The 27,521-nt window shown below is 53.9% G+C and overlaps 2 pseudogenes; one reads left to right on the forward strand and one right to left on the reverse strand.

Annotated features, from left to right (window-relative positions):
• LOC138850340 (sorting nexin-7-like) overlaps positions 1 to 27,521 on the forward strand; it is a 415,797-nt pseudogene that overhangs the window by 198,320 nt on the left and 189,956 nt on the right.
• Positions 637 to 26,960, reverse strand: LOC127485969 (desumoylating isopeptidase 1 pseudogene; annotated as a pseudogene).

The following is a 27,521-nucleotide window of genomic DNA, read 5'->3' on the forward strand; positions in this document are numbered from 1 at the left end:
CAGTCAGGACAGGGTCAAGTTTCCAGCGGAAACAACTCTAAGCCTTCTTGCCACCTTGATTCTGCACTGTTATTTCTTTATACGTCAGAGATATTTTTCTAGAGCCAGGTGTCAGCCCTCTTGGTACCTAGCTGCAGCCTGTTTGTTGGTCTGGACGGGTGGTTACAGGGGCTGCAAATGACCTGCACCAAGATTTGCAGGCACAAGGCTTGGTTTCCGCCCTGCATCCCAGACTTTCGCCAGCTGTGCCAGGATGGCCGTGCTGAGGGAGTGGCCTGAGGGCAGCCATCAGTTCGGTGCAGGGAGGAATGGCTTTGTCCTGTTTGCTCTGGTCCTTGCTGTCACTCTCCCTCAGTCCTGAGGTGCTGGTTGCTCCAGCTCTGGCCCCACAGCTTTGCTGGGGTTGGGGAGGGAAGGGAGAGAGGTCGTAGCTGAGTTCACTTAGGCTGGGCTAGTCACCGTGCGCCAAATCCTTTGGTTCATTTAACTCTAGGAGGTAACAGATGTGGCTGGGCTCACCTGGCTCCCACAGGTGCCAGCAAGCTGAGTGCAGCGTGGGTGTTCTCTGCAAAGAACTTCCAGGCTGGGGCTCCCCCACATTGTGCTTCTTGCTTGCTGCTTAACCAACCCCCCCCTTCTCCAGTGTGGAGGACGCTTAGGAAACAGCGTCAAAAGTGAACTCACAGACAAGACAGCCTTAATAAATTAGTGTAATACTATTGGAAGGGGTGGCATTTTGCTCTGTTCCTTAGCAGCATTGTCCCATGTGCAGCCTGGTGATCTCATTCCCTGGGATATTTAAAAAGCCGTCCCCTGGTTGTTAGCTCTGATGTAAAATTATAAAATAGAAATCTGGTAGGGTTTGTTTTGTTTAAAGAGGAAAAGCCCTGGTGAGGCAGGGTGGTCCCATGTGGTCTTGTTAGCTCTGGCCATTGGGTCTGCCCACGGTGCTCCCCCCAGGAGGCTGGATCTGGATGGAGTCCAGGAGGGGCTGAAGCACCTGTCTGAAGGGCATGGAGAGAACTTCAGAGGGCAGGTCAGTGATATAAGAAGGGATCTTCCGCCCCGTCAGGAACTGTGCCACTTCGTTGCTGAAGGTGTCACAGTTGTGTTCAAAGAGGTTGTAGGCCTCACCTCGAAACAGAGACTCCCCCAGGGAGGACAGGTACTCCAGAAAGATTTCTTCTGTGACTTCTGTGATGCCCACATCAACCACAGAGTCTGGGGGCCCAAGCAATGTCCCTCCCAGCAGGCAGCTGGAGATCCCACCACTGCCAAAGAAGGACTCATCCTTGTACACAACTATGGAGGTATGCCAGATGCCTTCCAGTTGTTTTCCCAGCATGATGGGGCTGAGTCGCCAGGCCAGGCCCTTGGACAGGTCATACATGTAGAGCTTCACCAGATAGAGATTCGGCGGCTCCACTGGGATCCGTGGGGGCGGCCATGAAGGCCCTCAGGCACCCGGCAGCGGCTTGGACCTTCCCGTGCCTGACCCGGGCGGGGAGAGGAGGAAGCGGGGGGGGGGGGAGGGATCGAGCCTGGGGCCTGGCCTGAGGGGTGGGGGAGAGGCCGCCCGGCGTTGCTAGCGCCCCTACACCCGCTACCGGCAACAACTACTGTGTCCAGACTTCTCTTTAGGTCAGGTTAACTCTGCCCCACATGGTCTCCATTCCCCCCGTATGAGAACTGGAGACCAGTGAGAGCACCTATTTTCATTCTGCTTTTCTGAATTCTCTGTCTTAATTATTGTCACTTGTCTAATTCCTGTTAACAAGAGTGTGAGGTAGGCGCCCCCAGCCAGGCCTGGAAGTACAAGGAGGCCGTCTCAAGGGGAAGTGGGTCTGTGGAGCCAGTCATGGAGATGCATGTCCCCTCCCCACACTCACCAAGAGGGCCACTGACTGGCAGCTGGCCTCTTGACGGCCTGGGGTCACTCCCAAACCTTTGTCCCTGCTTGGTCTAGGCAAATCCTACTCATCCCTGTTGTCCCTGCTTGGTCTAGGCAAATCCTACTCATCCCTGTTGTCCCTGCTTGGTCTAGGCAAATTCTACTCAGCCCTGAAGGTTCACTCTAGTGCATGACACAGCGGGACACCTGCCCTGATGGTCCCTCCCTGTCCCCTGCCCTGTGTCAGATGAGACAGAGCAGCAGCCAGTCTGTCGGAATCACCTGCACACAGTTATCACCTGACTGCCCCAGAGGCTCCAGCTCCCTGACTCGTGCTTGGGCTCACTAGGAGTCCATACCTTCAGACCCAGGCCACTGGGGGCCACATACTTCCTCTTTGTCCCTGATGCACCTGGCAGACTGGGGATGGGCGGGTGCCAAGTTCTCAACAGATATCAGCTGCCTTGAAAACTGAGCCGTGTTTTCTTGTGTTTTCTTTGGCATCGTCTCCTCTTGCAAGGCTACACCTGCTGTGGGTGTGGGAGGTGAGTCCAGCCCTTCCACAAAACCAGAGGCCACAGAGGCCACAGCCTGACGTGGAGGCAGAGATCTCCAAGCCAGCAGGGACAGTCTCTCCGTGTCTGGGTAGGAGGGCCTGGCTGGAGCTTCCCAGACAGCAGCCCCAGCCCAGCCGGGGGCCCCTGAGCTCACAGCAAAGCCCTTTCCAGCTGGTGAGGCAAGCGCTCTGGTTTTCCACCAAGCAGCAGCCCATTTCCAAATGCTTGGCACTGTCAGAGCAGACTGTCCTCCGTAAACAATGGAGAGGCCTCCTCCTGAGCACCCCCTCCTTACATTGGATGCAGAGGAAAGAAAGCTCTTAGAAGAGATGTGGGAAATGAGCCAGGGCGAGAGGGCCGGGGGTCCATGTCTTCCTGCCACTGCCCGCCACTTCCTGTCTCTGCTTAGATGTTTGACGGCTGTGATCCACACACGCTCCTCCATGGGTGGCTCTGTTGCAGGCCCAGCAGGGACAGGGAATGAAGGCACATGTCTTAAGGTGCCATGGTTAAAGTGGTCTCCAGGATATTCACCCCAACCCCTCCCGGGAAGCCTCCTCCCTCCTCAAACTCCCCTGTGAGCCACAGTACCCAGCGCACCAGCTGCAGCCTTTAGGGGAAGGGGTCTTCAGCTGTGCCTCCAGGCAGGTGAGAGCCACCCTGACCACTCACCCTGAGAGTCCATCTTCCACACGGGCCCCTGGCCCAGGGCCCAGCTGGAGAGGGTACTGCTCAGGTCTGGAGCACAGGGTGGGAGGTTGCGACAGACAACACCAGCAGTGCGCATCCAGGTGGTCTGGCACAGAGCCCCGGACCTCAGGCATCTGCACCACATTGGGCCAGATGTGGCAAGGGCACTGCAGCTGGGGAGGGTTCCAGGGCCTCTGAGCTGACAGAGGCTTCGACTTCCCAACATGCCAGGGAGCCCGAGGGTGATAGAGGACTGTTCTACGGCCCTCCGCTGTCCCCTCTGACTTTGGGGTGCTAAGTATTCTGGAACCGAGAAAGCATGAGGGGCCCAAAGGAGGGGGCACCTGACATATTCCCAGATTGCTCTGTGCAAAACCACTCAGCACGTGTGCAGCCATCAGAGGACCTCGTTTTGCTTTTAAAAGGTTGGCTGGGGCCTGGTTCCTGCATGCTCCCCATTGGTGGAACCCAGGAGCCTCTCCCTCTCTCTCGTCCTGAGCCCCCCGAGTCTTGCTCCCCCTCAACCCCCCACACTTTCTCTCGTTATCTTGTGGCCATTCTCTGCCAGGCATACAATCAGCTGACTTCTTCACAGTCTTTGGAGGGGTGGGTTTGTGCCAGGGGTGCTGTCCGGGTCTTCACTGCAATCCCTAACAGACATTTATGGCAATGCTGGGATGCCCCAAGTGACGGGATGTGGTCAGGTGACCTTTTGTTCCCTTGCTTGATGGAAAATCAGTGACCTACACGCTTTTCTAGAACCAAGAGAAGTGTGACCCGGGCTTTGCAACTCCTGTCTCTGCAAAGGATTAGGGGGTCACACATGCAGAAAACCAGCAGCCCGCCCCCCAGCAAAACAAAACAAAACCCCACCCTCTTCTCTCGGGCCTTTCCCTGATCCTGCGGACACAGACCTGCTGCCACCAGGTGTACAGATCACCTGGCTCCCAAGTTCTGCTTCCAATCGCCCTGCGTGGATTTATTTTCTCTTTTTCTCTTTTTGTTTTTCCTTTTAAGATTTGTGGCACAGCAGGTTAACGCCCTGGCCTGAAGTGCCTGCATCCCATATGGGCGCCGGTTCTAGTCCCGACTGCTCCACTTCTGATCCAGCTCTCTGCTGTGGCCTGGGAAAGCAGTAGAAGATGGCCCAAGTCCTTGGGCCCCTGCACCCATGTGGGAGACCTGGAAGAAGCTCTTGGCTCCTGGCTTCGGATTGGTGAAGCTCCAGCCATTGTGGCTATCTGGGGAGTGAACCAGCAGATGGAAGATCTCTCTCTCTCTCTCTCTCTCTCTTTCTCTGCCTCTCCTCTCTCTCTGTAACTCTGAATTTTGCATAAGTAAATAAATCTTTTTTAAAAAAAGGTTTATTTATGTATTTGAATATCAGAGTTACAGAGAGAGGGGGAAAGAGAGCTGGGGATGGGCGAAGGGGAGAGCTTTCCATTTGTGGTTTCACTCCCCAGATGGCTGAAATGGCCAGGGCTGGGCCAGGCTGAAGCCAGGAGACAGGAGCTTCATCCGGGTCTCCCACATGGGTGCAGGGGCCCAAGCATTTGGGCCACCCTCTAAGGCTTTCCAAGGTGCGTTAGTAAGGAGCAGGATTGGGAGTAGAGGAGCCGGTTCTCAAACCGGCACCCATATGTGAGATTGGCATTGCAGACAGTGGCTTTACCAGCTATGTGACAATGCTGACCACGCGACAGCTTTCTGATCATGATTGTGCTGCTTTGTCTGGGGGCTTTGAGTGTTCCTTTGGGGACAGGTATTTCCCTCGTGAGAGAAGGAAGTTCTCCTAAGGCTGCCTTGCATGCTTGGCCATTGTGAGCCATGTGTGAGATGCAGAGCCCCCACCAGCACTGGCATTAGGACAGACTGAGCCAGGCTCGCGGGTGTCCCTTGAGGGTCTCGGCCTCTTGTTTTCCTCTAACTCACCCCATCCCCAAGTGCCGTGGTCTCAGCCTCACCTCTCCATTCCCCCACATCAGTCCCCTTCTCTCCTTTCAGGCCTGGGTTTCTTCTCCCTCCTAGGGGTCGAGGTCTCTCCCTGCCTTTTCCTAGTCCTGGGTCTCCCCTGGGTCCTTTCCTAGACACACGGAGGCACCTGGGAAAGTGGGCAGTGTTGATTACAGATGTGTCACGGCCAAGCTCACAGCGCTTCTGTGCAGTGAACTGTGAGGTGTGGGGCCAAGGTCCAAGGAGGAAGGGCTGTCAGAGCTGGGGACGGGGAACACCCCAATCAGTGAGGCCTGCTAAATCTGATCTTCAAGCATAAAGTTGGTTCTACTGCAAACATCCACTCACTCATGCAACTACGTGAGCTTCATCAAGTTTAATGAGGACTGAGCAAAATCTCATGAAGGAAGCAGTCGGCCTTTGTCGAGCTAGAAGTGGAACCCACTCTTGTTCAGCTTAGGGCAGGGACACCCATCCCCACTCGCATTTGGAGGCTAATCCCCCAGGACATAGAAAGTGACAGTGGGGGCCGGCGCCGTGGTGTAGCGGGGTTAAGCCGTCACCTGTGACGCCAGCATCCCGAATACGGCCACCGGTTCTAATTCTGGCTGCTCTGCCAATGACCCGGCTCCCTGCTGGTGGCCTGGGAAAGCAGCAGAAGGTGGCCCAAGTGCTTGAGCCCATGTAGCTTTATGAGATACCCAGGAAGAAGCTCCTACTCCTGGCTTCAGATCGGCTCGGCTCTGGTCATTGAGGCCATTTAGGGAGTGAACCAGTGGATGGAAGACCTCTCTCTCTGTCTCTTTGTGTAACTCTGTCTTTCAAATAAAATAAATAAATCTTAAAAAAAGAAAGAGAGTGACAGTTGCTACAAATGGTGATAATGACTTGTGTTGTCATGGCCTACGTCTCCTGACGATGCAGTGTGCCCTCTGGAATATGCCTAGAACAGTTACAGCAGAGCTGGTTAGCAGTGGAAAGTCCAGACCCCACCCCAGACGGCCCGAGTCAGAGCCGCGGGGCAGGCCCAGCCCTGCGTGTTGTAATGAGCCTGGCAGGGTCTGGTGCACGTTCAAGTTTCAGAACAGCTTGCCCAGACAGCACTCCTGGCTCCTGCAGCCCTCATGCACCCTGGGAGTCTTCTCATCACGCGTCCTTCTGTGCGGAAGCCGGGGCAGCTGGAGAGAGACGAGCAAGGCCCTTTAGCAATCTGTGGGGTGATGAGACTCCTGTCTCAGGCCCCAGTGCATCCATGATCTGACGCTGCCTCTGTGTGAACTTCAGCAAGCCAGAGTTTCCCGGAGCCTCAGTTGCTTAGCTATAAAATGGGCCAACGACTACTGTAAGGACAGAACTGTGTCCTCCAAAAATCACAGGTTGCAGCCCTAATCCCCACGTGACTTTACTTGGTGACAAGACTTCTAAGGAGGAGGAGTTAAGTGGGGTCATAAGGGCGGGGCCCGACTGTAGCCACATAGGAAGAGGGGAAGTGATTTCTCTTTCCAACACAAGCAGGTGCAAGCTAGAAAGCCAGGCATCAGGGGACACCAGTGCTGATGGCCCCTGGCTCCTGGACACCCTGACTCTAGAACTGCGAGGAAATAAAAGTCTGCTGTGGAAAGTGCCCAGCCTGGGATGTGTCGTGGCAACCCTAGTGGAAACTCTCTTCCAGTTATTGTCTGCGAGTCTCTTGCCTTCCAGGCGTTCGATGGATCCCAATTATTACTATCTAAGCTCGTGTCTCAGGAAGACAAGGTTTTCTTGCAAAGATTGCCTGCCCTGACTTGGTGACCTGGAAATGTTACCGGACACAGGGCTCCATCTGCTGGGGTGTCGCAGATGAATCAGCCTCAAGTGGGCATTGCTCGGAGGAGGAAAGCTCCATGTACCTGGGACAGGTAAAGGTGACAGGGCTATGCCAGGTAAGAGGAGTGTCTGGGATACAGCAAAAGCACCGGGGGCCGCCCCTCCTGCCCATGCACACCAGCCACACGCATCTCCCTACACTGTCTGTTCAGAAAATGGTGGCTGTCTCCTCCCGGGCAGATAATGTACTGTAAGGAAGACAGTTCAATTTAGGTCACGGAGATCTCACTCCAGTGGGCTTCCTGGTGCTCTAACTGCTCCCGGGGGTGGTGGTCTGACCCCTGTGAGTGCAATGTTGCAAGACAAGCTCTCCTGCAGCATGCTTGGAAAAGCAGGCTCCAGAGTTGGGATTCTCTGCAGCTGTTCCTGTCCCTTGTTTGCTCAATCCTCCAGTCTTGGTTACAGAATGGAACACACACAACCCCAGACTTCTGCCCACTGTTTTCATCTATGTAGTCTCTTCTTACATGCCTGCTCCCCACCAAAAAAAAAAAAAAAATGTTGGAAAACTCAAGCAAGAGCACACATGACAGTGCCGGAATGTTCTCAAATCCCAGCGGGACCCTGCAGTACCAGACACGGCCACTGAGTGGCAGTCACACCAGGCAGAGCCTGCTCCCACCAGACCCGCCTGGAAAGGGTACACTGCTTTGGCTGGAAACCAAATTTTTAATTCTGGCAAATTTAAACTGACAGACGGAAGCGGTGAAAATCATTTTCCCTTTAAACGCGTTTGTATTGATCTTTGGGACTATGTTTCAGGTTGGTGCTTGATAATGGGGCCTCGGAACTGGCAGGTGCTATGGCTATACATCGCAGGGACACACTGGATCTTAAAGAATCAGTGCCCCCAAAAGTGCACTGGTCCCTGGCACATTTTGCATGAATTACCTGTGGGAAGGGTCATGTGCTGGCAACAGTGCAATCAGCTGTGTCGTTGAAGCGAGTACCACCTATTTTCTTTTTACTTTTTGCATTTGGCAAACCAGACCATTGGCTGATATAGGCTTCCTAAGGGGTGGGGCTGATCTGGGGCCTCAGCCCAGGGGGCTGGGGTTTGCTGAGCAAGGGTGCAGGGCCAGCCAGGCCCAGCCTGGAGCTCACAAGTCAGGGCTGCCCAGGGCCTCAGGGGGGGTGGGGGTCAACATAGACCTCCTGGTGCTGAGGGAGAACACTGAGGGCCCAGGCTCAGGGTGGCCCTCCTGCCAGTCTCTCAAACCTACATCCTTGGCCTCTGTTTATAGGGCGGGTCCTTTATCAACTCAACCAACACCTACGGAGCAGTGACTGCACAGGCCCTGGGTGGGCTGGAGAGGCAGGGACATGAAGGGCAGGAGACAGACTGACAGAGCTCAGGGGGACAGGGAGCGGTACATGGGGGCTGTGGGCACTGGGGAGGCCCCTCCTCGTGGGGTCGGGGGCTCTGAGCCAGGCCCACCCCCGTAGGGGCAAGGACACCTGCCCCTTAGTGCAGGCTGGCAGAGCTCAGGAGGCACCTGGCCCTGCCAGCTGCTGTGGCTGCTCAGGCCTCAGATTTACTTGCAGAAAGAGGGGAGAATGTGCAAGTTGTGTTCTCAAACTTTCTCACTTGGGGATGCTTTTGAAAAGAGAGGGCCTGAAGAGTTTGATTGTACCTCTCAGTATGGGCCACATCAGGAAGGAAAATTGAGACACCAAAAATATCCACAGCTAAACCCTTGCTAAATAACACCCATTGCTTATCATACATAACATTTATGCAAAGTAAGCACATTGTCCACAACAGGAAAGAATGGAGCTGCTTCTCCTTTTTTGCAAATCCTTTATCGTTTAGCAGGTTGGTCTGTTGTCAGATCCTGCATCTTTCAGCCTCAGGAAACTCCACCGGATGGACATGTGTGACAGAGAGGACAAAATGATACCGAGGCATTTTCATGGCAATGAGTCTGAGCTCTGCGAGGGACTCAGGACCCCTGCATGGCACCCTGAGCCCCACCATGCTCAGCTCTGGGAATGTGGGGTGGACTGATCTTCAGCCAGCAGGGTGGAGACACTGAACCCACAGGGGGAGTGGGGAGGAGCCCCCAGCAGGCTCCAGGGAGACGTGGGGCCTCCCCAGACATCCCAGTGTGTGTCAGCCGAGCTTATCTTCACCTCGCTCTGCCCCTACCCTGCTAGCCTGTGAGGGCCTTTAGAACGAGCAGGACTGACATTTGCTGATATGGGACACATTTCCCAGGGTCCCCTGCTGCCTGCATACCCTCCCTTCCTGAGGCCCCAGAACACCTGTGTGAGTCAGGGCCTCCCTGGAAAGGGAACCCGTAGGTGTGTGCATGTGTGCATGTGTGTGTGTGCATGTGTGCACGTGTGTGTGTGTGTGCATGTGTGCATGTGTGCATGTGTGCATGTGTGTGTGTGTGCATGTGTGTGTGTGCACGCATGCAGAGAAGAGCGAGTGGGGAATTGGCTCGTGTGCTTATGCTGGAGACCCAGGGAGGCGTGGTTGTAGCAGTTTGCACCTGAAGCCCCTTTGCTGGCTGAATTCCTTTCTCAGGCTGTATACACACACACACACACACACACACACACATACATACACTGTCTCTTAAGGTCATTGTCTGATTGAGGCCCAGCCACGTTAGGAACAGTCATCTGCTCTACTACATATCCGCTGATGGAAATGTCAAGCTCATCTCTCTGCATGGTGAGAACCAGACGAGTGTTTCACGGCTCCCCTGGGTGCAGTGGCCTAGCCACGCTGACACATAAAATGAGCCCTCACACACCCAGCATCCAGGAACCAGAGTTGGCCCCAGTTGCCACGGGGCTGTGGGTGCGCCCTCCGTGCAGCCTGCTGTCTTCATTATCGCCCTGGTAGGGTCCCTGCTCCACGCTGCCTCTCTGGCTTCTGCTCCTTAGAGATCAGCTCCAAGCAGCCTCCCCCAGGTAGGAGGGATTTGGCAAGGACACGTTTGGTGAACATTTTGTGGTCTAACAAGGGACACGGTCCCATGGGACACTGTCCAGAGAAGAACCACCCACCTGAGTCACAGAATCTCAAAAAAGCAGGTGCTGTTGCTCTAAGCCATTGCAGGGCTGGATGGTTTGTTATGAGAAGTGTACAGCTTTGGGTGACCCTGACGTCCTGGGCTGGTGGTCACAACCATGCTGGTGACAACACAGCAGGCAGCCCTCGCTGAGCACAGGCTGGTGATGGCCCCCACTGCTCTCTGGCCTGGGGGTGGGTCTGCAGCTGGGCTGGGAGCTCTGGAGATAACCCTGCCCCTGGGAGCTGGCCAGGGATGTGGTCATCTGCTGACGGTGCCTGGAGCCCAGACTTTTCCCCTGTAGGAAGGATGTGAACAGAGTTCACCTCCAACGTCGTAGGAAGACGTCAGTTAATCCACCCCACAAGCCGAGAAGCAGAAACATTAGCTCCTGCTGATGCTTCCCCTTGACAGATGAGGGAAGGGAGGCTCAGGCAAGCTGGAGGCACTGGGATGCACATTACGAGACCATTGAACCGAGATCTGCACTCAGGGTATAATTATTTCTTAACGAACTTAAAAAAATATTTCTTGGAAAGCACATGTTTTTTTTTTAACAGAGCTTTTTTTTTCTTTAAAAGGTTTATTTATTTATTTGAAAGTCAGTGTTAGGATAAGAAGAGAGAGAGAGAGAGGTCTTCCATCCAATGGTTCACTCCCCAATTAGCCGCAATGGCCAGAGTTGAGCCGATCCAAAACCAGGAGCCAGGAGCTTCTTCTGGGTCTCCCACACAGGTGCAGGGGCACATCCCCTATGTGATGCTGGCGCATCAGGCCAGGGTGTTAACCTGCTGTGCCACAAATCTTAGAAAGAAAAAAAAAGAGAAAAAGAAAAAAGAAAGCCACTCAGGGCGATTGGAGCAGAGCTTGGGAACCAGGTGATCTGTACACCTGGTGGCAGCAGAAACCTGGGCCTGAAAGGAGAGAAGGGGACTGATGTGGAGGAATGGAGAGGTGAGGCTGAGACCACGGCACTTGGGGATGGGGTGAGTTAGAGGAAAACAAGAGGCCGAGACCCTCAAGGGACACCCGCGAGCCTGGCTCAGTCTGTCCTAATGCCAGTGCTGGCGGGGGCTCTGCATCTCACACACGACTCACAATGGCCAAGCATGCAAGGCAGCCTTAGGAGAACTTCCTTCTCTCACGAGGGAAATACCTGTCCCCAAAGGAACACTCAAAGTCCCCAAAGCAGCACAATTGTGATCAGAAAGCTGTCGCGTGGTCGGCATTGTCGCATAGCTGGTAAAGCCACTGTCTGCAATGCCAGTCTCACATATGGGTGCCGGTTTGAGAATCGGCTCCTCCACTCCCAATCCAGCCTCCTACTAATGCACCTGGGAAAACCTTGGAGGGTGGCCCAAATGCTTGGGTCCCTGCACCCACGTGGGAGACCCGGATGAAGCTCCTGTCTCCTGGCTTCAGCCTGGCCCAGCCCTGGCCGTTGCAGCCATCTGGGGACTGAAACCACAAATGGAAAATTCTCTCCCCCCCACCCATCCCCAGCTCTCTTTCCCCCTCTCTCTGTAACTCCAATTTTCAAATAAATAAACAAATCTATTTTTAAGATTTATTTATTTATTCGAAAGTCAGAGTTACACAGAGAGGAGAGGGAGAGAGGGAGAGAGGGATAGAGGGAGAGAGGGAGAGAGGGGGAGAGAGAGAGAGAGAGAGAGAGAGAGAGAGAGAGAGAGAGAGAGAGGTCTTCCATCCACCAGCTCACTCCCCAGATGGCCAAATAGCCAGAGCTGTGCCAATCCGAAGCCAGGAGACAGGAGCTTCTTCCGGGTCTCCCATGTGGGTGCAGGGGACCAAGGACTTGGGCCATCTTCTTCTGCTTTCCCAGGCCACAGCAGAGAGCTGGATCAGAAGTGGAGCAGCCAGGAGTAGAACCAGCACACACATGGGATGCCGGCACCTCAGGCCAGGGTGTTAACATGCTGCACCACAGCGCCAGTCCCAGCACATGGTTTTTCAAAGTATTCTGACATCTCCTGCATCTCTTCGTGCTCTGAATAGTCCTGAGATGCGGATTGGGCTGGGGAGGTTGTCTCCGTGCTACAGATCACGGCTGGGGACCAAGAACGCTACTTCCCTTCGTCCTACCCAAAAGGTCATGAGTGCTGGAGGGCTCTTGGCTCACATGGGGAGTGACGAGGAGAAGAGCCTCGTGCTCCAGTTGCCATCATGGGGCTCTGGGAATGACCAGAGACGAGCAGGTGAGGCTGGAGGCTGTTTGAGGGGAGAAGGCAGCGACACCTGTCACGCCAGAGAGGCGCTGGCTGGCTTCACGTCGCTGTTCAGGGAGCACCTGTGGAACTTCCAGAAAAGGTGCTTCCCTCCGGCCTCTCTCCCATCCTTGGCATTCTGGGGAGCTTCCCATTAAACCCCAAATTCCCCGCACATCCAAGCCTGCTCTTGCAGCATTCCGACTGCTCTCACTGAACTGTCCCATGGCTATGCGATGCAAGGATTCTTTTTCCTGACTCCGACCTCTCCCTCTGGGAGAAAGCACTCTGGTTTCTGTGCAAGGAATTTCAGGGAGCCTTGGGGAGACCCATGGCACAGGGAAGGAACGGGGCTGGCTGGGCTCTGGGCCCTGGTGTTCACACCCAGGAAGCTCGACTCACGTGTCCTACATTTACATAAGGAAAACCCAATACTCAGCAGCAGTAAGGCAAATGGTTGTCTGTGCCCCAGTACCCAGTTTCACCCTGGAACCTAAACTGGCCTGCACACAGGCCATAGCTTGCTTAATTATCAAAAATCCCTTACTTTGACTTGCTATTGACTATTGATTGGACTTTCTGAAGTTACACGCTAGTTTGCAGACTCTTTGTCAGCAGAGACACAAATGCTTTCTGTCTGAAACAGAAGACAACCCCAAAGCCTGCAGTGTTATTCCCTGCAGGGCGTGGTTCATGTCTGCCCTCACTTAGCAGGCTGCCTTTACCACGCCTGCCTTGGCTGATGAAACAAAATCTGTCCCCCAGTCCCCCTGTTTGAACAAACGCCACTATTTTGCTAGTTCCACGGTTGATAAATCTATGACATGCATTGATTCCATATTTGTATGAGAGGCTTGGTTTTCTATTTTATTTTAAAGATGTATTTATTTATTTGAAAGTCAGATTTACACAGAGAGAGAAGAGAGGCAGAGAGAGAGGAGACAGAGAGAAAGGTCTTCCATCCACTGGTTCACTCCCCAGATGGCCGCAACGGCCAGAGCTGTGACGATCCAAAGCCAGGAGCCAGGAGCTTCTTCCGGGTCTCCCATGCGGACGCAGGGGCACAAGGACTTGGGCCATCTTGTACTGCTTTCCCAGGCCACAGCAGAGAGCTGGATCAGAAGTGGAGCAGCTGGGCCTTGAACCTGCGTCCATATGGCCACATGCAGGCAGTGCCTCTACCCACTACTCCACAGCGCCAGCCCCCAGAGGCTTGGTTTTAACATTCTAAGGATGCACTTGGCCTTGTAAGACTTACTTCAGTAGGTGAGGGAGTCTGGAGAGAAGATTGAGATGTCTTAAGGTAACCTCTGGGAAAATGACAAGCCCAGCAGCACGTGGAAGGGGTGAGCAGGGAGATGGGGGCACACACATGCAGACGGAAGAAAGCTGGAAGACCACCCTCTTCATCTGCAGAGATGAAGACTGTGAGAGACCAGTCACACTTACAAGGTCACAGGAAGCAGCAAAAAGAAGCAGCGAAGCTTTTCCCCAAATCTAAGAAGGGTGCGCGTTTTGCTGGTGGGCAGGAATGGCTGCAGAGGAGAAAGTCTCCCTTGCAACGACATCAGGAACCAGAGACCCGTTGACTGAGGCTTCTTGAGCAATCGTCTCCATGTGCCCAGCAGTCTTTACAGAATGAGCTGTGTGAGAGACAGCCCCTGGTGCCGGGAGGGTAAGCTCCAGCCGGGCCGCAGATTAAACATTGTGACACAGCTTTCAGGAAACGGGTGGACAGCTTCGCGTGGTGCAGACGGTCATAGCTCAGAACTCAAAGGAAGTAGTGACAATGGGGCTGGAGTGTGCTACCTTCTATGGCAAGAGATGTGATTAAGGTAAAGACCTTGTGGAGAATTGCTCATCCTGGACAATCTGGCTAGACCCTAAGTGCAACCATATACTTCAAAAAGTTCATGAAAAGTGGAATTAAAAGATAAGTCTACCTGGGCCAGTGCTGTGGCATGGCAGGTTAAGCCGCTGTCTGCAGTGTTGCCAAACCATATGGACTCCGGTTCGAGTCCTGTCTGCTCCACTTCTGTTCTAGCTCCCTGCTAATGCTGCTGGGAAAGGAGTGGAAGATGTCCCAAGTCTTGGATCCCTGCACCCACATACAAGACCCAGATGAAGCTCCTGATTCCTTGCCTCAGCACGGTCCAGCCCCGACCTTTGTGGCCATTTGGGGAATAACCCAGCAGATAGAAGATTCCTCTGTCTCTCTCTCCCTGTAATCCTGACTTTCAAATAAAATAAATGAATCTTTTCTTTAAAAAAGAAGATAAGTTTGGTTAAGTGTAAAAAATTTTAACTGGCTGGTAGTGCAGTGTAGTGGGTAAAGCAGCCACCTCTTTCCCGGCTGTTCCACTTCTGATCCAGCTCCCTGACAATGGTCTGGGAAAAGCAGCAGAAGATGAGCCAAGCGTTTAAGCCCCTGCCACCCACTTGGGAAACCCAGATGAAGCTTCTGGCTCCTGGTTTTGGCTTGGCCCAGTTCTGGCTATTGTGGCCATCTGGGGAATGAACCAGCAGATGGAAGATATTTTTTTAATTTATTTTATTTATTTGGAAGTCAGAATTACACACAGAGAGAAGGAGAGGCAGGGAGAGAGAGAGAGAGAGAGAGAGAGAAAGAGAGAGGTCTTCTATCCACTCCCCAATTGGCCGCAACAGCCAGAGCTGGGCTGATCGGAAGCCAGGAGCCAGGAGCTTCTTCTGGGTCTCCCATACGTGTGCAGAGGCCCAAGGACTTAGGCCATCTTCTATTGCTTTCCCAGGCCATAGCAGAGAGCTGGATTGGAAGTGGAGGAGCCAGGACTTGAATCAGTGCCCATATGGGATGCCTGCACTGCCAGCAGTGGCTTTACCCACTATGCCACAGCACCAGCTCCTCTCTTTGACTTTCACATAGATAAATCTTTAAAAAAAATTTGAAAGCCAAGCATAGTTTTTTCATACTATACACTTTCTGTGACTTTTTAAAAAATGTTGTTCATTTATTTATTTGAGAGAGTTACAGACAGTGAGAGGGAGAAAGAGAAAGGCCTTCCATCTGCTGGTTCACTCCCCAGATGGCCACACTGGCTGGACATGGGATCCATGGCCAGGAACCAGGAGCCTCTTCCCGGTCTCCCATGCAGTGCAGGGGCCCAAGCACTTGGGCCATCTTCTTTTGCTTTCCAAGGCCACAGCAGAGAGCTGAATTGGTAGAGTAGCAGCCGGGACTCGAACTGGCACCCATATGGGATGCCAGCACTGCAGGTGGCAACTTTACCTGCTAAGCCACACAGCGCCAGCCCCTAAATATATATATTTTTAAATTTCAAAATCATTGGCATAAAAAATTTATGGGGAGGGCTGGAGTTGTGGCATAGAGGGTAAACCTGTGACAGCCAACATCCCACATAGGTTCCAATTTGTGTCCCAGCTGCTTTACTTCTAATCCAGCTTCCTGCTATGGCCTGAGAAAGGCAGTGGAAGACGGCCCTAGTGTTTGGGCCCCTGCCACCCACATGGGAGACCCGGAAGAAGCTCTTGGCTCCTGGCTCGATCTGGCAAGCAGTGGCTCTTGTGGTCATCTGGGGAATGACCCAGTGAGTGGAAGCTCGCTCGCTCTCTCTCTCTCCATAACTCTGGCTTTCAAACAAATAAGTCTTTTAACAAATATTTACAGGATCTTTCTTGGTGTGTAAGTCCATCCGGTGAACTTATTTGCAAAGATCTCCAAGTCCTTCTCTTGCATGAAAAAGCCGAGCTACCAACCAGTCTGTGTTAGCAGGAGCCCATCAGTGAAAAATCAAAAAGGTGGCACTGCATTTTGCTTCAGTTTAATGATCCATGGTGTCTCTTCTCTGCAAAACACCAGGTAGGAGAAAAAACCACACGGCTCATGGTGGCACTTTCAGGAGAGAAGAGAGGATGACAGCTAGAGGAGAAGGACTTTTACTTTGTCCTGCACTTGTCTGTACAGGTGGAAGCTTTTACAGTGGCCCTTGTTTATTATGTAACTTTTTGTTTGTTTCTTTTTTTTGACAGGCAGAGTTAGACAGTGAGAGACAGAGAGAAAGGTCTTCCTTCCATTGCTTCACCCCGCAAATGGCTGCTATGGTCGGTGCTGCACCTATCCGAAGCCAGGAGCCAGGTGCTTCCTCCTGAACTTTTTGTTTCTTTAAGAATGGAATGGGGGCGCCGGCGCCGCGGCTCACTAGGCTAATCCTCCACCTAGTGGCGCCAGCACACCGGGTTGAGTCCCGGTCGGGATGCCGGATTCTGTCCTTCTGTCCGGGTTGCCCCTCTTTCAGGCTAGCTCTCTGCTGTGGCCAGGGAGTGCAGTGGAGGATGGCCCAAGTGCTTGGGCCCTGCACCCCATGGGAGACCAGGAGAAGCACCTGGCTCCTGCCTTCGGATCAGCGCGGTGAGCCGGCCGCGGCGGCCATTGGAGGGTGAACCAACGGCAAAAGGAAGACCTTTCTCTCTGTTTCTGTCTCTCACTGTCCACTCTGCCTGTCAAAAAAAAAAAAAAAAAAAAAAAAAAAAAAGAATGGAATGGGGCCGAGGCTGTGATGTAGTAGGTTCAGCTGCCACCTGCAGGGCTGGCATCCCATATGAGTGCCAGTTGGAGTCTGAGCTGCTCCACTTCCTATCTTGCTCCCTGCTAATGCACCTGGGAAAGCAGTGGAAGATGGCTAAAGTCCTTGGGCCCCTGCACCCACGTGGGAGACCTGGAGGAAGCTCCTGGCTCCTGGCTTCAGCCTGGCCCAGCCCTTTCTGTCTGCTGTCATTTTGGGAGTGAACCAGTGGACAGAGGATCTGCGTGTGTGTGTGTGTGTGTGTGCGCGTGTTGTCTGTCTATCTGTCTCCCTGCCTCTTCCTTTCTCTTTGTAACTCTGTCTTTTAAATAAATCTTTTTAAAAAGAAGAGAAGGAGTGGGAGGGGCTGAAGTGAAAGTTAAATGCCTGACCCAGCTGGGTTGTCTCTCAGGGAGAAGGCAGGAGTTTGCGGCAATGGTCAGGCATCAGGAGATTTGGAGTGACAATAAAAGCCACGCTCCCGGGACACACTTTCTGACCCAGCCTCATGGTCATCATGCCCTTGCTACTCTCTAATGATTTCTGAAGACAGGAAGCTGCAGAACTCCCTCTCAGATGGGCAGACAGGCTCAGGCAGATGTTGGAAGAGGAGTGGAACTTCCCAAACCACCTTCTCATGCTTCTCCCTCAGAGGGGTCCCCCACTCTGGTTTCCAGGGTGCCAGACACACCACAGGCAGGCATGCATGTGAGGGAGGGTACAGCACCACTCCAGGCCCAGCCAGGCCCACCACCAGAATTGCGGCCCAAGCCGGCTTGAATTGCAGTGTCCTCATAGCAACCTCATCTCCATGGCAACTGGAAACTGATCCAATCAGCCATCCTTATGGTGCAGGAGAACAGAAGAGATCTTGAGATCATCGGGTATCAACTCAACACTTCACAGACAGGGAAATGGAAGCCGAGGACGGTGTTTTATTCATCATCAATGGTAAGCATCAACGCTGACTCCGGTGATATAAAGAGCTGCTTTAGGACAGGGGCTGTGCATTGCAGCTCAGCTCCAGGACCGCCCATTGTGCACGTGAGAAAACGGGATGAGAAAAGTCCGGGCTTGCCCAAGCTCCAACTACTGGTTCGTGAGGGAGCAGAACTTGAACTCACACTCGCAGGATTTAAGAGCCAGTGCCCTTAGCCACCTCACCAGCAGAACAGAGGAAGTCACACGTCCTGTTTGTCTCTGCACTGCACAGTAGGACCCTCTGAGTATCCCACACATGTCCCAGGAGTTCTTGGAGCCCAGTAGGATCCGGGCAACTTGGGCCCAGCTGGGAGACACTGAGCAGTCATCCACCCCCCTCAATTGGCACCATCCTTGTAGCACTGCTTGGACCACGATCAGCACTCTCCTGCTCCTGCCTGGGCTGCGACCAGCTGCATTCACTTTTATAAACCAGCACCTAAGACCCCACCTGATACACACCAGTCCTGACCTAGTATATGAGTGCTGAGTGGATGGATGTCTGAGGCGCACGCCCTCGGGCTGCTGTGTCCTTGATGTGTGCCTTCTTCCTTGTGCTAGAATGTCTGCACATGCACAACTCCCCCCCCCCCCGCCACATAACTCCTGATCCCAGAGGGGTGGACCCACATCTTCTCCCTTCTTCAGAACTGGGGATACAGGAGCCAGAGAACACAAGGTCCAATTTGCTGAGCCCTGGGAAGAACTCTGATCCACTGGGTGCAATCTCCCAGAAAATTAGCCTGTGACATTTCCCCATCTCTTGACCCATGCTTTTTGTGTCTTTTGGTCACCTCCCAAGCGGCTCATCCTGTGAGTGAGAGCATCCCCTGAGAGCATTGTCTGGGTCCCAGGACTTGTCAGTGTAGCTTCTCTTCACACCACCGACAATTCCTCTTAGAAAAAGTGACAACCTTCCTCCCCATCGACATTTGTCCTTTTAAACAAATTATTTTCATTTTATTTGAAAAACAGAGACATAGAGACAGACAGACAGAAATCTTCCACCTGCTGGTTTGCTCCCCAAATGCCCACAATGGCTAGAACTGGGTCAGGCTGAAACCACCATCTGGGTCTCCCACATGAGAGGCAGGAGCCAAGTACTTGAGCCACCACCTGCTGCCCCTCAGGGTTTGCATTACAGGAAGCTGGATTGACCATTGCACCAAATGTCCATTCAACACTTGCTCTTTATGTCTAATCAGAATCCGAGCCAATTCAAGAATCCTTCACTTACTCAGCCCAAACAACAGTAGCAACAACACTAAAGGCCACCAACCCCGAAACATGACTGAGAGCCCTTACACAGGCAGGGTACTCAGACGGATATTGGGTGCATCAGTGAGCCAGACAAGCATGGTCCCTGTTCTCCGAACGCATGCTGGCAGAGGTGTGCCCAGTGTCCCCCGGGTCCCTCCACGTCACCACAGACACCCTCTGCAGCTCCTTCCCCTCCCAAGGTCACTGTCCCGGGTCAGGCTCCTAGGGACCAGGGACCGGCCAGCAGGGCCGAAATGTAAGGGAGCTTCCCGGGAAGCACTCTGGGGAACCCCACCCGTGGGGCGGCAGGGAAATGGGACAGGTGGAAGGAGCAGCTGAGCAGCCTCCGCCAGGCCTCTGGTCGTACCGGGAGCTCAGAAGCGGGGACGGCCCCTCGGAGGACAGGGAACCAAGTCTCTACCTCCCATCCATCAGTGGCTGGACACAGAGGGCAGCGCCCTCCGTCTCATGGCGATCCCAGAGAGGGGCCCCGTGGTGAGCAGGCAGCAGCCACACGCCCACAGGAGGAGGCCCGGGCCTCAGTGCTGAGGGATCCTGAGCAGCGCCCCAGCCTTCACGCAGCTGCCCCGCTGGCCGCTTTAACTGCGTGTTCTGAGCTTGGCATCACCTGCGGCACAGGTAACCCCTCCTTGGGGACAGCCCGCTTCCCAAGCACCTGAGGGTAACCAAGTCCCAGGTGTGCAGACAACTCAGGCCTCACAGGCCCTTAGACCCAGACCCTGTGAGTGTCAGGATCCTCACCAAAACGCTTTACACGGAAAGCTAATTAGCACGGAGAAACCAGGAGCTTTCAAAAGAAGCCGAGGCCTGGAATTCCCTGGCTGATGTTCAGGTAGAATTGACTGGTGTGGGGGCACCCCAGCATCTGTTTCACACCTCCAGGTGTGAAAATCACCAGGTTGGGAATCACCACTCTGGTGACAAACTTACTAACTGAGAAGCAGGAAAGCAGAGCGACTGTGACATTCAGCAGGGCAGCTTCAACAGCCTCAGGGTCTCCCCCACCAGTGGGAAGTTGGAATGAGGCAGCGTGCACGGACATGTCCCCAGGGCCACTGGAGGCTGTGCACAGGGTCTGCCCCTTCAACCTTGAAGGGTGTCCATGTCTTTCCCAATCACAGAGGGGGAAATTGGTGGGCAGAATCGCCCAGGCTTCCCTTCTGGGTTCTTTTCTATGGTCGTCTTTTCTTAAGGCTTCTCACCCACTACAAGTCCTCCTAAGCAAACAATCAACCCTGCCTCGGTGCCTGCAAAGGCTGGCGATGAAGTGTGCAGTGCTGGGGCTGTGGTCTCTGGCCTCCTCCTCATGCAGGGCTTGGGTGGTGCCCTGCCTGCCGCAAGGTGCAGCGCACGTGCCGTGTTGCTATGGACAAGGCGAAGCCCAGCAAACGGGGACCTGGTGGCCTTTTGGCTGGAAGTTTCTGTTTGGGTGACCTCTCAGCCAACACTGTGAGCAAATGGATTGCTGGCTTATTCTGGGATCCTTACCCAGCTTTCGGGGGCGGGTCCTCGGTTAACGCGAATGAGCTCCCTTGGTGATCAAGAACCTCTTTCCAGCCCACAGTGTTGGCGCCCTGTAGAAATCTATGAGCACATCTTCCAGTTTTAGTTCACTGTGGAAAGGGCCAGACAATGGGGGACTGGCGATGCACTGGAATACGCAGATCTCAACTTCCAACTCAGGCCGTGCTGTCCCTCGGGGTAACTATTGATTTGGTATTTAAGTTCTGTCAATATTTACCTCTTCAGTCGATGAAGTTTGATGTCTATGTCAGGGCACTGATATCTGCTTCAAGTTTATTTCTCACATTCTGCTTTTGCTCTATCAGCCTGGGCAGGAGAATGGGGTTTGGCTGGGGGGAACGGTTCCTAGACGACCTGGTGTGGGATGGGGCCGTAGTTCCGTTTCTCCCTCTTGTGCCTCGGCGTCCTGGGTGGCTGCAGAGGTCCCTTCACCGCTGGCATCTGATGCCTCCATCCTTGAATATCTAGAAGGATAAGGTAGGTGAATCACCCAAGTTTTGTGGGTGGCAAGTCGGGAAGAGAAAACATCGTCTTCCATTTGGATAGACTAAAGAACAGTGTTTGCACTGACTTCAACTGTGCCTGCTTGGAAGCAGATTTCTGCAGAACACCATGCAAACATTGACAGGGCCTTCAAACTGGGACTCAGGAGGCCAGACCCTGTCAGAGGACTGTGGGCCCTGTGGTAGGGCCTGCTGGAGACCCCTGTGAGGCCTCCCCGCCTGGAACCTGAGTTCTCTCTGATCCAATGCCCTGGCCAGCAGCTGCAGAGGGGACCAGCACCCATGTTCACCCCAGCCATGCTCTGCAGAGCTGTTCAGGGGTCAACAACTGTGTTACAAGAGCTGTGAGGGTGACCGGCCCAAAGCTTCCCCTACAGCAAGGGCACAGCTAGTCAACTCCCAAGTGAGGCCGGGAGCTGGGGCCTCCTGCCTTCCCAGGGCTGTATCTCCCCTTAGCTCTCTATGGAAACAATAAAACTGGGTTGGATGCCGCGTGCACTCTGCCCTGTTCTAGGAAGGGAACAACCCAGACAACCGTCACCAGCCGCAGTAGTTCATTCTGGGATGTGCACCTGCCTGGGACCCAAGGACGTTTCCACAAGAGACCAGCATTGGAATCTGTGCCCCTCCCACTAAAGTAAGCCACACCCCTCCCAACGTGGGTGGCAGTCATCCAATCACCTGGGGGTCTGGGTGGACCGAGAGGCACGAGAAAGGAGAGTTGTCCCGCTATGCCTGTTTGTCTACAGCCTGGACATTGGCCCTCTCCTTCCTTCAGAGTGGAACTCCCACCCTCAGCTCTCCTGGGTCTCCAGTTTGCTGACTGCAGGTCTTTGGACTTCACCTCCCCAGCAAATGTGAGCGGTCCCTTGTAGCCTCTCTCCGTCCCTCTCTGTACGTGTGTGTTTGTATAAGCACACACATGGCGTGTGTATATTTACAGTCACTCTGAGATAAAAAGTATAGCGAGGTTAACGATGTAAAGTTACATAGCCATTTACTGTCGGTATCAAGCATTATCCACTGTAGATAATTGCATGTGCTACACTTCTTTTGTAAAATATGTATTTTATTTACTTGAAAGGCAGAGTTACAGAGATAAAGGAAGAGACACAGAGAGAAAGAGAGACCTTCCATTCACTGGTTTACTCCCCCAATGGCCTCAAAGGCTGGGTCTGGGCCAGGCCGAAGCCAAGAGCCTGGACTCCATCCGGGTCTCCTATGTGGATACAGGGGCCAAGTCCTTGGGCCGTCTTCTGCTGCTTTCCCAGGTGCACTAGCAAGAACCTGGAGCAAAAGTGGGGCGGGCAGGGCTGGAACCAGTGCCTATACAAGGATGCCAGCATTGCAGGTGGTGGCTTAACCCGCTGTGCCACAATGCCAGCCACATGTTGTTATTGTTAAATGAACTAATAATGGGGCCGGCACTGTGGCATAGTGGGTAAAGCCACTACCTGCAGTGCCGGCATCCCATATGGGAGCCGATTTGAGTCCCTGCTGCTCCACTTCTGATCCAGCTCTCTGCTATGGCCTGGGAAAGCAGTGGAAGATGACCCAGGTCCTTGGGCCCCTGCACTCATGTAGGAGACCTGGAAGCAGCTCTTGGCTCCTGGATTCAGATCGAAGCAGCTCTGGCCATTGTGGCCAACTGGGGAGTAAACCAGTAGATGGAACCCCTCCCCCATATCTGCCTTTCAAATGAATAAATAAATCTTTTTTAAAAAATGCCAGTTGTGCTCCCTGTGAGAAAGTTCCCAGGAAAGGAGAAGCTGGGAGCATGGTGGCCACAGCCACGGCAGGCTAGGGGTGACATTTCTGAGACAGTCTGAAGGACAGGCCCATCACATGAGTGTCCATCTGCCCCCCTCCCCCGAGTGTCTAGGGGACACAGAGGGATGGCTCAGCTTTCTCCTGTCTCTCCAGGAGAACAGCTTAATCCACTTAGCTGTTTCTGTCCAACACGCCCCACAGGCCTGCAACCCCTGGCTGAGCACCAGCATCTAAAATGAAAACTCATGGCCTCTCCTCGGCCCTGCTCAGTCTCAAGAGTTAGAGGTGGGGTGCTTCACCCCAAACCTTGCAGAAGAGGGAGGAAGGGACAAAGGAGGAGGAACCTGACAGGATGCTGCCTCACTGTCCCGGGGAAACGCTGTGACTCTCTAATAAAGACACTGTTACTGATACTGCAGTCACCACTCAGCGTCTGCCACTTCAGTCTCCTTACAAAGCATCAGCTGCACCAGGGGAGGGAAGAAGGGGCGTGTCCTAATGTCAGGCCCCGCCTCCTCTCACGGGATGGTCCCTGTCTCAGTGTCTCACTCAGTGAGAGAAGGAATCCGGAAGAGTTTGAAGTTCAAGGAAAACAGACCTGGGCCAGGTTCAAGTGTTTTATTGCCACAAGTGCAGCGTGTTAACACTTGGGCAGATTGTGGAGAGTTCCATTTGCTTGATGACGCATCTTGTCCAGGAAGTGGGGATGGGGTGGGGGGAGGGGAGATCCAGGTTCCTTAGGTTTTCAGAGTCTTCCTCAGCTGGGTGCTCCCCTCCCACTGTGATGAGAGCTGTGCAGACATCAGGAGCAGATGGAGGTGCAGGGGTTTCTTCAGATCCACCATGGGTCTCAGTCTGTGGCCCGAGGACGGCTGAGGCAGGGGGTGCTTCAGGGCAGGGGGGTTTGGGGGCGGGAGGCTGCCAGGGGACAGAACACCTGTGTCCCACAAAGTCCTCCACGTCTGGCCCCAGCCACGCTCCTGGGGAACTTGAGCTGCAAGCCCCGTGGGACCAGGCTCATTGTTCACCCCCTCCTGGGGCTGCGCTAGTGGATTCCAACCATGTGTTCTCAAGGGAAATCTCTCTGCTCACAGCCAAGATGCGGCGGACCTGGAAGCCAGGGCTGCCTGCTAACCTGAACTCGCCCGCTGGTTCCCAGCTGGCTGGGAGAGCCCTGGGCACAGACAGAAGAGATGCTGGGCTGCTTGTGCACAGTGGGCCCTGCTGGTCACAATGGGAGACTTCACAGAGTGGGGGGGGGCGCTTGGGATGCTGGGAAGATGGGGATCCGAGTTGCCTGAGCCCAGGAAAAGGACCCCTGCCCCACCAATCAGAGAGTGCCCAGGACTCTCTCCCACCCTTCCTCAGCTCTGCCCACACTTCAGGCCAACTTTCTTTCCGATGCTGCTACAAAAGCTATGTTGAAAGAACAATAGTCCCTCGGCCTTGTCACCTGGAGCTGCATGCGATCTACAAGAGGGAACTGTGCCTTCTCCCCTGACTTCACTCCACCTGGCAGGTGTTCTGCATCCTTCCCCTCCTCTCCCTCCCTCCCTGCTCCCTTGCACGCTAGAACACACTCCCGCACAAGCACCTCAGTGCGCACGCCTCCAGGAGCAGCACAGCTCAGATGGGGCGCGTCTTCACAAGGCGTCTCCGCAGCTCGCTTAACCACTTAGCAGTGGTTAGAGTCATCCCAGGTCAGGACCCAAACTCCTTCTGGGCTATTGTGGACAGCCAAGGGAGAGGGAGGCTGAGCTGTGCACCCTGCAGTCCCTGTGCGTGCAGTGGGCAACTCAGGCCCTGCGACTGTGCTTTGTCTTCATGGTTTCTGGTCACCCACAGGGTGCCTTTCGGAGTTTATCTTAACTCAGCCAGTGGTAGAATGTGCTCTTACTGAGGCCAACTCCTCTGCCTCCTGGTCTCTCTGCAGGATTATACCAGTTTCCCAAGGCCATGGCCACCCCTCACCCAGCCCTCCAGGGAGCAGGACAACTACAGGTGGACATCTGTCCCCACCCTCAGGCCCTCGTCCACCTGGCTATGCGGTTCACTTCTCCCCTGCATGGTTCCATGCCCTGTAACGCAGATCTGCTGGCATAGGAGCCACTGTCTGCCCAGGGCCCTCTCCCACTTGTCCCTGACTTGGTCCCCAGGACACAGCCAGGTACAGAGTGGCCACTCAGCACCTCCCAGATGTGACCCTTCCCTGGGGCCACTATCTCTTCCTCCTTTCATTAGCTGAAAATAGGTATCAGGACTTACTTTAAAGGCACTTGATGTGAGAGATCCTGTGAAATTCTCACTTCATTTTAAACCCCAGCTTAATCAGACGGTTTTTCTTGGAGCTAAACACTTTCATCCTTCGCCTCCTTGGGGAAATGGGCAAAGCTGAAGATCTCCTTGCTGTTGAATCCATTTCTTCTTCCAGCCTCCTTCCCCTCTCTCATTGCTGTTGCATGAAAGACCTGCCTCCTCTCTGGATCTGTTGGTTAAGCAGAGGCACCTGCACATAGGAAGTGGCTGGGATGAAGGCCTGGCACTGGACTCTTCCTCTGCTCTCCCAGAATTTGCACTTAACTGGTACCCACAAATTACTCACCCTGGTTAGGACCCTCCAATTTGGGCATTTTTTCTTTTCTTTTCTTTTCTTGAAAGGCAGGGAGACACAGAGAGGGAGATCTTCCACCTGCTGGATTACTCCTCAAATACCTGCAGCAGCCAGGGCTGGACCAGGTCAAAGTCAGGAGCCTGGAACTCAATCCAGGTCTCTCCCATGGATGACAGGGCCTCAGGTTCTTGAGCCATCACATGCTGACCCCCAGAAAGCACATTAGCAGGAAACTGGATTGGAAGTGGAGGAGCCAGGACTTGAACCAGGCACTCCGATGTAGGATGTGGGCATCCCTAGTGGTGACCTAAGATACTGTGCCAAACACTTGTCCTGAATTTGGCCACTTAGGAATTTCATGCAATTCCAACAAGAGCAATGTGTTTCAGGAAAACATGAAGATGCATTGAGATTTGGGGAGAATTTTTGGTAAGGTGGAGGTATCATGATTGCCCAGTTGCAGGAGAGTTTTGGCTTCAGGCGACAAGGGGACACTGGGCAGGCAGCCTGAAACTCTGGAGCCTACACAGTTTGTCTGCCAGAGCTGACCTGTGACCTGTCATGGTCGAGGAGGCCAAAAAAGCAGGGAAAACAAGACAGCTACTGTGGGCATCAGGAGAACTCAGGAGGCAAGCTGAATGGCCAAGAGGAAACCAAGCTGGGTCCCAGAAGCCCAGTGGCAGCTGGCTCCTGCAGGAGGCCTGGTGATGTGACTGAGTCCCACAGTAAGACACCTGGGCTGTGATGCCCTGCATGTCCACATCCTAATTACTTGTTAACCGCACATTTACACTGAATATACTTCTCTGTGTGTGAGGTTTTTGTACGATGCCAAATGATAAATAAAATAGTCTCTTTTCTCTTAGTTGGCCAAAGACTAGTAAAAACTCTATTGTGGACACATACCAGCCCGGAGCCCAGTGTTTTCAAACCATGCTTTAGGGAATCACAAGGAATTCAAGTCAACATATGTATTCATCAAGCAACAAACACATCCGAAGGACAGCGGCGCTGATGAAACAAAGCAGTGAAGCTCAGGCACATGTCCTGGTGCTGGGCTCTGGCCTTTGGCCACCCTGCTCATCCCTACACCCAGGGCTCCTTCATTCATGCCCGATCATGTGGCAAAGGTTCCACTGATCAATGAAACAGCACCCTGCCACCCCCAACCCACTCAGGCCTAGGCCCGTGGCCCCAGAGCCCTGCTGCTGTGGCTCTGTACCTGCTCTCGGCCTATGGCTTTGCTTTGGGTATGTCTCTCAGTATCCACGGACTTGTCCAAGGGCTGAGTGTACAGCCATCTGCCTGGTCTTTCCCACCAGCTGAGACCTTAGAATCCAACCCTGACACCAATCACAGGACAAGGATCCCACCAAGCCACCTCAGTACCCTCCCCTCTCCAGGCCTTGGCCAATACACTCACCCAGCAGGGGGAGGCGTGGAAGCAGGGTGGGTAGGGAGAGTGGCTCCTGGGACAGGAAGGAGTCAATGCAGGTGAGGTCCAGGGGCGCTGAAGCCATGCTGGTGCATCTGCTCCTGGCCGTCTGAACTGGGGCATTGGAGAACAGTGTGAACTCCTCCTCTTGACATTTGAAAACACGGGAACAAGTAGAATAAGTTACAGGGCTGCGTCCTAGGCAGGCTCTCCTAGGAGCAGGCCTAGATCTCCTTAGTTTCTCAGTCCGTGGCTGCGAGTGACGGGGGGCACAGGTAGTCTCACAGGTGAGGCCACACCCAGTCGGAGCTGCTGAGAGCAATCCTGGCAGTGAAGGGGTGAGGAGGACCCTGGCAGAGTGAGTATAGGGGATGTGGTCCCTACTGCCCCTGCAGGAAGAATTTCTCACATGGGTTGGAAAGTATATTCTTCCTGCTCCAAGCACATCTGATGTCTTAGTGTTGAGTGTACAATGTCAACTAGTAACCCTGGGGGTGGGGCATAGGTGATCCTCTGCAGCCCACACTCACGCCTCGTGCACAGCGCCGGGGCTTGCTTCCCCCACAGCACCGGCACACATGCTGCTGCTCACACAGTGAAGGTGATCAGGAGCTCCTAAGGGGGTTGGAATCTCAAAATCCCCCAG

The sequence above is a fragment of the Oryctolagus cuniculus genome, chromosome 7 (genome assembly GCF_964237555.1).
Source record: "Oryctolagus cuniculus chromosome 7, mOryCun1.1, whole genome shotgun sequence".
NCBI lineage: Eukaryota > Metazoa > Chordata > Mammalia > Lagomorpha > Leporidae > Oryctolagus > Oryctolagus cuniculus.